The sequence below is a fragment of the Puntigrus tetrazona genome, chromosome 8 (genome assembly GCF_018831695.1).
Source record: "Puntigrus tetrazona isolate hp1 chromosome 8, ASM1883169v1, whole genome shotgun sequence".
Classification (NCBI taxonomy): Eukaryota; Metazoa; Chordata; class Actinopteri; order Cypriniformes; family Cyprinidae; genus Puntigrus; species Puntigrus tetrazona.
In genome coordinates this window covers 4,946,970-4,956,023 of record NC_056706.1, presented here as the reverse complement: position 1 = coordinate 4,956,023, position 9,054 = coordinate 4,946,970, and the positions used below count along the sequence as shown (strand labels likewise).

Sequence of the window (9,054 nt, the reverse complement as noted above, 5' to 3'; positions counted from 1 at the left end):
GTAAATTTCTTAACTGATGCAACTGACAAAGATAATTCTCAGAAAGGAGATGTTTCTAAGAAACTTTACTGCTTTTGAGAAACATCTGGGAGTCAGTAATGTAGTTTTATTTCCTTTTATTTTATTTTATTATTATTTTTTTTTAGAAATTAGGATGCATTACATTAATCAAAAGTGATATGTAATAGTTAGAATGTTACAAAAGATTTCAAATAAATTCTCTTGTTTTAAACCTCGTTTTCAACATTTATAATAAACAAATAAAACCAAATCAGCATAAAGATTGATGTAACAATTAAGGCTGGACCATTAAAAAAGTAAACGTTTGTAATAATATTAGTAATAATATTTCACAATATTATATTGAAAATTAAAAATGAAATTAAAAATGAACAAAAAAGTATATTGTAATGTAAAAAAAATAATAAAGCCTTACATAAAAATATTAAATTTAAAGCTATTAAATACTATTATAAAAAAACATGAAAAATGAAAAAAAAAAATCAAACATTAAATCTATATAAAAAGCATTAAACATGTTATGTTAAAAAGCATAAAAATGTTATGGTAAATTGTAATAATATTACATACAATAACATACAAATATTCTAAAATAAAAATAATATAAAACAAAATAACAAAAATAATTGTCGTTTAAAGCCATATGTAAAAATCTTACATATTAAATATTACTACAAATAAAATTAAAAAACAGAAACTACATATGAAATTAATTCAATCATTAATTATTAAGACACTTTTTGAGAATTGTAATCAAGTCAATGATGAGCATAAGAAACTTCCTTCAAAAACATTCTTTCGGCCTCTAAATTTAGCTGTACACTTTGTTCGATTTAACACTTACTGTGTTTTTTAGATTATGTTTGTGCATTCTATATATAGCCGTCCCCAGTGAGCTGTTTCTGTCCGTTGTTTGTTGACAATGGTGTCATGAGAGCAGGGGTTACGGGGTGTGTGCGGTTGGGTGTGAAGTCACACACTCCGTCTGAGCGGCTCACACTGAATCACAGCTGCTGTCTGGACACGTTCACCGTACCTCACACCTTCCACAGCTGATATGTCACTCCTGGCCTTCGATCAAGTGGCTAATAGATCTCTCAGATCATCAATCTACATCTCGATGAGGCCTAACGGTACGCCAAACCCTCTGAACCTACAAGCGAAAATCTTGTCATCATTTATTCAGTCTAATGTTCTTCCAGATCTGTGTGACTGACTTTCTCCGGTGGAACATAAAAGAGGACTTTCGAAAGTCAGGAGGACAGCATTGGCTTTCATCGTACGTACATTCAACTTTTGACTTACACTGAAAAAAGTAAGTCACTCAAGATTGATATGGTGCCAATAACAACAGAATATAATCGTTTTTTTGATAAACTGTGCTTTTGACAACATGCACAAACACACACACTTAATCACGCATCCTGCACACGTAAGGACCTTTCCGTTTTATAAAGCCATCATAATTACAGCCTCACCTTAGACTAACCTTAGGCCTCCACCTCTAAAGCCTTAAAGTCAACACCATATCAGAACTGACCCGGGTGACCTTCTTACGATTTGCTCCTGGTCTTATTAAGCATGATTCATCAGCAACTCATAACTATACAGGTTCCTCACTGCCATTTACAGTTCCGTGAAGAACCTTTGACATCCAAGGGATCTTTCCATAGACAAAAAGGTTCTTTATAGTGGAAAACAGTTCTGTTCTACACACTAACAGAGAGGTTCTTTTAAGAATGATTCACTATGAGGTTCTTTGAGGAACCAAAAATGGCTCTTTTATGGTATTAACAACCAAAAAAAGCTTAAAAAACCCTTTGGAACCTTTATTTTTGCTTTTCTGCATTTTTTTTTACATTCACTAAAATCAATTAATTTAATTAAATTAACGTAATTAAATTACAGTGGATGGAACGTCTAATGGACGGAAGTCCGATGGATATCCAAGACGAATAATCCTACATTATTTCCCTATTAATTTGTCTTAAATTATGCAATTAAATAATTAGTTCATTCAAAATAACTATCGGGTCATTATTTAGTCACCGGGATGAGTCTGTCTTTCAATAGCAAATACAATGTATTGCTTCTGAAGTCATACAAAAGCTTTTTCTTAGGAATGAAATTCTTCGTAGGATATTAAATATTTAATTGTGTAGGTCAGTTGATCTCATTTATACACTATTTTTTAAATCTTAAAAAAAAAATAATTTATACTTAACATATTTAACAATAAACAGAATATTTAGCAAATCTGAAAATTAACAGAAAAGTTTCATAAAATAAATTATAATGCTGTGATGCCTAAATTGACTTGGAAAAAAAAAAAATTGAATTTTAATATACCATATTTTAATACCTATCTTTTTATTATCTTGAAATATAATAACGGAAGATAAATGGTAGTCCATCACTAGATTGAAACGTATTACAAGTAACAACCAACAATACACTGCATGGGTCAAAATTATTCATTTTCTTTCATGCCAAAAATCATTGCGATATTAAGTAAAAATCATATTCCATGATTTCCTACCGTAAATATATCAAAACCTCGTTTTTGATTAGTAAAATTAATTGCTTATTTATTCCGATTTCAGACAACGAATAACCCTTAATTGAACCAAAAAGATCCCTTATGCCTGTTTTTTTGGTCCAGGGTCACATATAGACTACTTCGGAGACAGAAAAAAGAAGACGACAGAATTTACATAATTGTGTTGAACTCTTCTTGTAATTGTCGCTTCACGTTTGGGAAGCCGTTGCATGCAACCGAACACTCTTCTGTGACGTTCACCCCCCTCCCCCTCCAGAGATCAGAGCACGAGGTGAGGACGGGGCCGCCACGTCGTTTCCACGGCAACCCGCCAAAGCCATTTGCAGAGGCAGCGGCTCGATCAGCTAATTGAAGCAATCACAGAAGAAACCCGGCCGCTGTGCCGGATCAGCTCACCGTACCCTTCCCCCATCAGCTCGACCCTTCCCCCCCGTCTCCCGCCTTATTCACAATTCAATCAGTCTCCATAATCCATCAGGAACCCCAGCTAATTCAGCCAGCGTGGGCTTTTCTCAGTCATTACAGAGGAGCTGATTGGAACGGTTCTTCAAACTTCAGCAGCGCGTGTACGAGAGAACGAGAGGGCAGGCGCTTTTCCCTGAAGCCGCCGGGCCGGTCAATATATGTGGAGGATGTCAGAGTGAAAGTGAGAGATAAAGATTCCTTCTAAAGTCCACTGAGCACTGTGTGATCTCTTCTCTTCTTTATGACCGCTGCTGGTCGGATTGCATGATATGACCCAACTGAGATCTTGAGTAAAAGGCGCCAGCGGTCTTATGTCAGACCGTACCATATAGTCTTAGGACTTTGTTCAAGATCCAATCCCGTCACATCCTCAATCATGTCAGAATTACATCCTCAATAAAAGCCGTGAGTAAAGTTGATAAACACACACACACACACAGAGCTGAGTAGATTACTTGAAAATTGCAATCCGTTACTGATAACAAAATGACATGACAAAACATTGTGACTGTAAAAAGGATAAACAACATATTGATCTAAAGATGCAAGGAAAAAGAAAACATAATAAAGTGCATTGAAGAGGTTTGCTGAAGTACATGGAGGTTTCCTAAACTGGGACTTGTATAGGATCGGCAGGGGGTTCGCTAGTGTAATGAAATGTAATATTAAATCATTAAAAATAGATATATTAAATATTTTTCAAACAATCAAAATAAAACTGTTCACCCGCATGTCATGCAATCGTTACGTGTTGCTTACAATTTATAACAATATATTAGGTAAAAGAGATTTGACTGAAAAAAAACTCTGGGAACCCCTGCATTGCTAAATAGGAAATAACATATAAAAAACAATATAGAAAATGCTTAGTGCGACAGGGTTGAGTTCAGACTGAGGGACATGAATTTAAACAGTTTTTTATAAAATACCTGGCTTTTTTTTTTTTTTTGGAAAAATATATTTCACAAGAACAGAGCACTAAAAAATGCTTACAGTATTGCTAGAAATCACAATTTTTAAGAAGTCTTTAAGTACAAAAAAAGAGACATCCTCAGTCCCAGAGAAAACCTAAAGTACTATGCGGAGGACGCAAAATAATTTACATCACATGACAGCGTGGTGAACCTGTGAACCGAACTATTTAAACTCTAAAAGTATCCGTGCTATGCATACTTATCTATCTTTGCAAATACATATTGGTTGCATTATTTGCATCCCCGTCAAAATGGTTTTATTAATCATTTCTGGCACTGAATGAAGTCATTTACTGTTCTGGATGGATCACCTTTCCACAGAGCTTGTTGCAACACATTCCGGGATTGCTTTCTCTGTGAAGGACACATTAGAACGATCCAAAAGATGCTATTTTAGAAAGCATTATAATTAAACTGCAGACATTTTGGAACAGTCATCATGAGCATGCATACAAAGCCTACTCACTAGATTATGGAAGAGGCCGCAGAGAGAGAACGTGAGTGTGAGCGTTTACAGTACTTTAAGTTCACATGACAAGACGAACTGACAGCTTGTGGGAGCGTTATTAAAGGGTTTGCAGTGCACGCTTATTACAACGTACGGTCTGTAGCATGTGGTTTTGTGTGTGTGCATGCATGCTAAATGCATTCTGAGTGTAATTACTGTGAGAGTGTGCATGTCAGCAGGAGTCCGAGTGATTTTCCTGGTCTGTAAATACACACACTTATGTGCCACTTTCAGAGGATGGCTACTTTCATGCCGATATGCTTCCTACCACACATTCTTCAAAGGAAAATCTTTATGGCTTGCAACAGAGAATAGTCACAAACACTCACACACATACTAAAGCACACACACACTTTGGTATTTGTGGACTCTCCATAGGCATAGTGGTTTTGTATGTGTGTGCTATTGCCCTACACCAACTCCACACCTTACAGGAAAAATTCTGCATTGTTATATTTAAAAAAAACGCCATTTAGTATGTTTTTTAAGCCTTCTGAATTACGGTGACATAGGCAGTGACCTCATAAACCACCTTCACACACACTACTTTTAGTGAAAGCATTGGAATAATTAAAACTTTTTATGTTCTTTATTGCGTATTGCGCTCTTTATTTGATCACAAAATAAGTAAAAACTGTCCTAATAGTAAAAACAAAATAGAATAACTATTAACTAATTATATTTAAAAAATAATTTATTCTTGCAATGACAATGCTGAATTTTCAGTGTCAGATGATCTTTTAGAAATCAGATGATGCTGATTTTGTTATTAACGGTGCGTGATTAATGGTACTTATTGTTATTATAACTAATTAAAACTTTTGGCGAATAAGCAGTGCAATAATGAATATATTTGAATATAAATCTTACGCAGTATCATAAATGTCTTTATCGTTCCTTTAAAGCAATTCATATTACATGAATAAAGGTTTCAAGTATATTTATATACTATGTCATTTATATCTATAACACTTCAAAATAAAAATAATATAAAAATAAACAACGACGCAATATATAAAGTTTTGAAAGCATTGAAAAAAAAATCCATAAAATGTTTATTTTATCTGATCTTTAGTTCTAAGACCGATAAAACAAACACTGTACTAGAGTCTTCTATCTGTGAATGTAAAGCTTTCTTGTGGCATGTTAGGCTTCCTCATCCTCCTTGTCCTTTCTGCCCCGCAGGTATTTAGCTGAAAGAATTGGACAGGTCGACTCGAGCAGTGCTGTTGTTATCTAGCGTCTGCACATGTCTGCATGTGGACAAAACCCATCAGTGTAACCACTGGAGCGGCAGCCATCTTATCGTGAACAGAACCGGCGCCGCTAGAGCTTCTTCTTTCCCCGTTTCTGCACTGGACCCCAGCGGTCGCGTCAAACGGATAAGACCGAAACGTCTCGGCTCTTGACACCTCTCTTAAGGTCTGAGATTACAGGACTGGGAATTAGACATCATCCTTCGGAGGAGACTATCAGCCCCCGACACACAGTACATGTTCAGCAAGGCGTGATAATCTCTCTGCGTGTGTTAACATGACATGAAAGCAATTGTGCTTTATTCGTCTCTGATAAATCCTTATTAATCTTAATCTTAGTTCAAAATCCAAAAAAGTTCACTGTGCTCCATCTTCTGTCAGAGAATTCCTTATAGGCCTGGCTGGACTTTAATTGTGGTAAAACGTGTTGTAATGTGAATTACAATGTGAATTATTGACAAAAGGCAAGGACGGAATGCAGAAGGTTTGTGAATGACATGCATTCAAATTTTGAGGAAACGAGCAGAACACATGCAAATATTCTGTTTGTGTTAAATATTGCATTTATATACATTACTGTATAGTGATGTGGAAGCTATTAACTATGCAAGCCCCTAGTTGTTCATACATTAAAAGAGAAAATACAGCCAAACTTATTTAAATGCTTATCTACTAAATGCTATTATTACAATGTATTATAATTTGCAGTATTTATATGGCACAAAAACTAAGATTTCGAATAGGGTGACAGAATTAAGTCTAGGCAAGGCGAGTTTTTTTTATTTATGTACACAGTGGTTTAAAGTGCTTTACATAAAAGGAAGTAAAATAGTTATTAAAATGATCATCCGGCAATAAAAACTATTTTTAAAATACTAATAAAATGATATTTAATTAAAAGTAGTTAGCAGAATTAAAAAAAAGCATATATTAAATGCAACTAATAACTACAAAAACTTAAAAAACACAATTTATATAATTTAAAGACAAATATATAGTGGAAATTGCATTTAAAAAATAATATTTTAGATTATTTCAATGAGTTTTCTAAAATTCATTGAAAAGTGCTATCCAAATTAAATCATTCACCACTAAAGATATCACAAATATGTTGTTTTTTTGTTTTTGTTGAATTAAATATAATATAATATCTTTAATTTTAAAAATTTGTAGTATTTACCTGGTACAAAAGCAACATAGACCTCAAGTAGGGTGAATTAATAGAATAGAATGCAAGTCAAAAACAGGTTGACTGCAGCATTTAATCTATTTTCATGCAAAAAATATGTAAAATATATAAACAGGTCAAAAACAGGGAAGGACAGCAGCATTTATATTATTTTCGTAAAAATTTATCACTAAATTCACAGAAATGAATAATGATTCATTAATTTAAATAAATTAAAAGAAAATGTTAATAAAAAAAAAAAAGATTACATAATCTAACTTTCCAGTTTTTTGGCTCTAAACAGCAATGGTTTTCGCAGCAATGAACCATTCTTTGTTTCCCCATAGAACCTTTCAGTGTTCAGTTCTCTAAAGAAACATTTTTTTTAGTTCAAATAATCGTTTCCTTCATCTCCAGAACCTTTTTTCTCTTTTAAGCTGGGATCACTGCTAGACTTTTTGCGCCACACTCGCATTGATACATTAATGTGTATTTGCCAACTCCTTTCCCACAATCCTCTGCTGTGAAGCGAATGATAAATGAATGATAAAGCGGTGTGACCGCCATAGCGGGAACGCGCGTAAAGCCGAGGTTTATGAGCAAGGTGAAATGTGATATGAAGCCACGACATTTTCCTCGCAGAAGCTCCCCATCTGCTCAATAATTCACACGCCGTCTGCCCAATCGGCCTCCCACAAGCCATCAGTGCCAGACGCGGTGACAGACACCAGAAGAGAAGACTGAAACATAGGAAATGCTGCGGACCGGGGGGGGCGGGGTTAGAGGCCGTCGCTCGGGGCATCTCTATGACGTGCAGTCCCAGCATAGCCCACTCTGACACGCTCTCCCGTTCTCTTCAGCTCTATATATAGACGTGCTCCGCTTCTGTCCACCTGCCAGAGGCTCTAAAAATAGCAGCATGCTCATTTTCCTTCGCACCGGGCCGGCCGATCGACTTTCAAAACCGCAGTAAGATGGGGGCGGAGATGGAAGGATAGACACTGATATCCTTGTAGTTGTACATGTCTTTCACACATGTCCTGCGGCAATGTGGCTTACGTGGATAGCACCATTAACCATGATGGCCTCCTTCAGGCTGCGAATCATTTTTTATAAAAAGGGCACTAAAATCTGAGTCTTGTTCATTATAAGCCTGGCACGAACGGCTGTTATGCGTTTTGATGAGTAAAGGTGCAGTATTACTATTCTCAGCGATTACATTTGCGATTTTCGACTAACATCGTGCCAGTAAGAAACCACATAGCCATCAACCAGATCACAATAACAACCACCTAAGAAAGCGCACAAACTTCTAGTCGATACTGAAGAGCCAATGTTACAGAAGACAACCGATAAATAATAAACAAAAATTGAGAAAATTCAAAAAACACAAAGTACAAATATTAGCGTAGAGATGCACTGATATAAAAGTTATAGCCGATACTGATAAGCCAATGATTATTGTGATGTTATGGCAGATAACCGATAAAAAAAAACATTAAAAACTGATCAAATGCTATAAACTTCATTATTATATAGTACACAGATGTATGCTAATATGTTGATATGCACTGGTATTAATATTCTAGCCGATACTGATAAGCCAATAATCACTGTCATGTTGTAGTAGAAAAAATAAATAAATAATACTGATAACTTAAAAACAAAACTTCATTATTATATAGTATATACATTTATGTACGTTAATAGGGATGCACTGGTATTAAAATTCTAGCCGAAACTGATATATTCTAATAATTATTATTTTCATGTTATGTCAGATAACATAAAAAATAAAAAAAAAAATGACAAAATGTACTATCATTTAGAACAAATTTGTGCAAACAGGTATAAAATGGTATTAATGTGGCAATTGTAATAAACTAATGCTTACTTTAATGTTATAGCAAAACTTTTATTCTGAAATAAGCGCTATATCATAAAAATGTATATATATATATATATATATATATATATATATATCATGTAAAAATCGATGATTTTAGTGATCTTATATTGCTAATGTGGGAATTGTATAGAGGTTAAAAATAAGCGTCAATTTTTGATTTATTCTAGCGCCAAGATAGAACGCATGTTTTTAA

At 34.6% G+C, this 9,054-nt stretch overlaps 1 long non-coding RNA gene across 1 annotated transcript; it reads left to right on the top strand.

Annotated features, from left to right (window-relative positions):
* Positions 1-867: 867 nt before the first annotated feature.
* On the top strand, positions 868-6,391 carry LOC122349981. Its single transcript, XR_006251549.1, has 3 exons — positions 868-1,154; positions 1,224-1,300; positions 5,714-6,391. It is a non-coding gene; the product is annotated as an uncharacterized LOC122349981 (long non-coding RNA).
* The last annotated feature ends 2,663 nt before the right edge of the window (positions 6,392-9,054 follow it).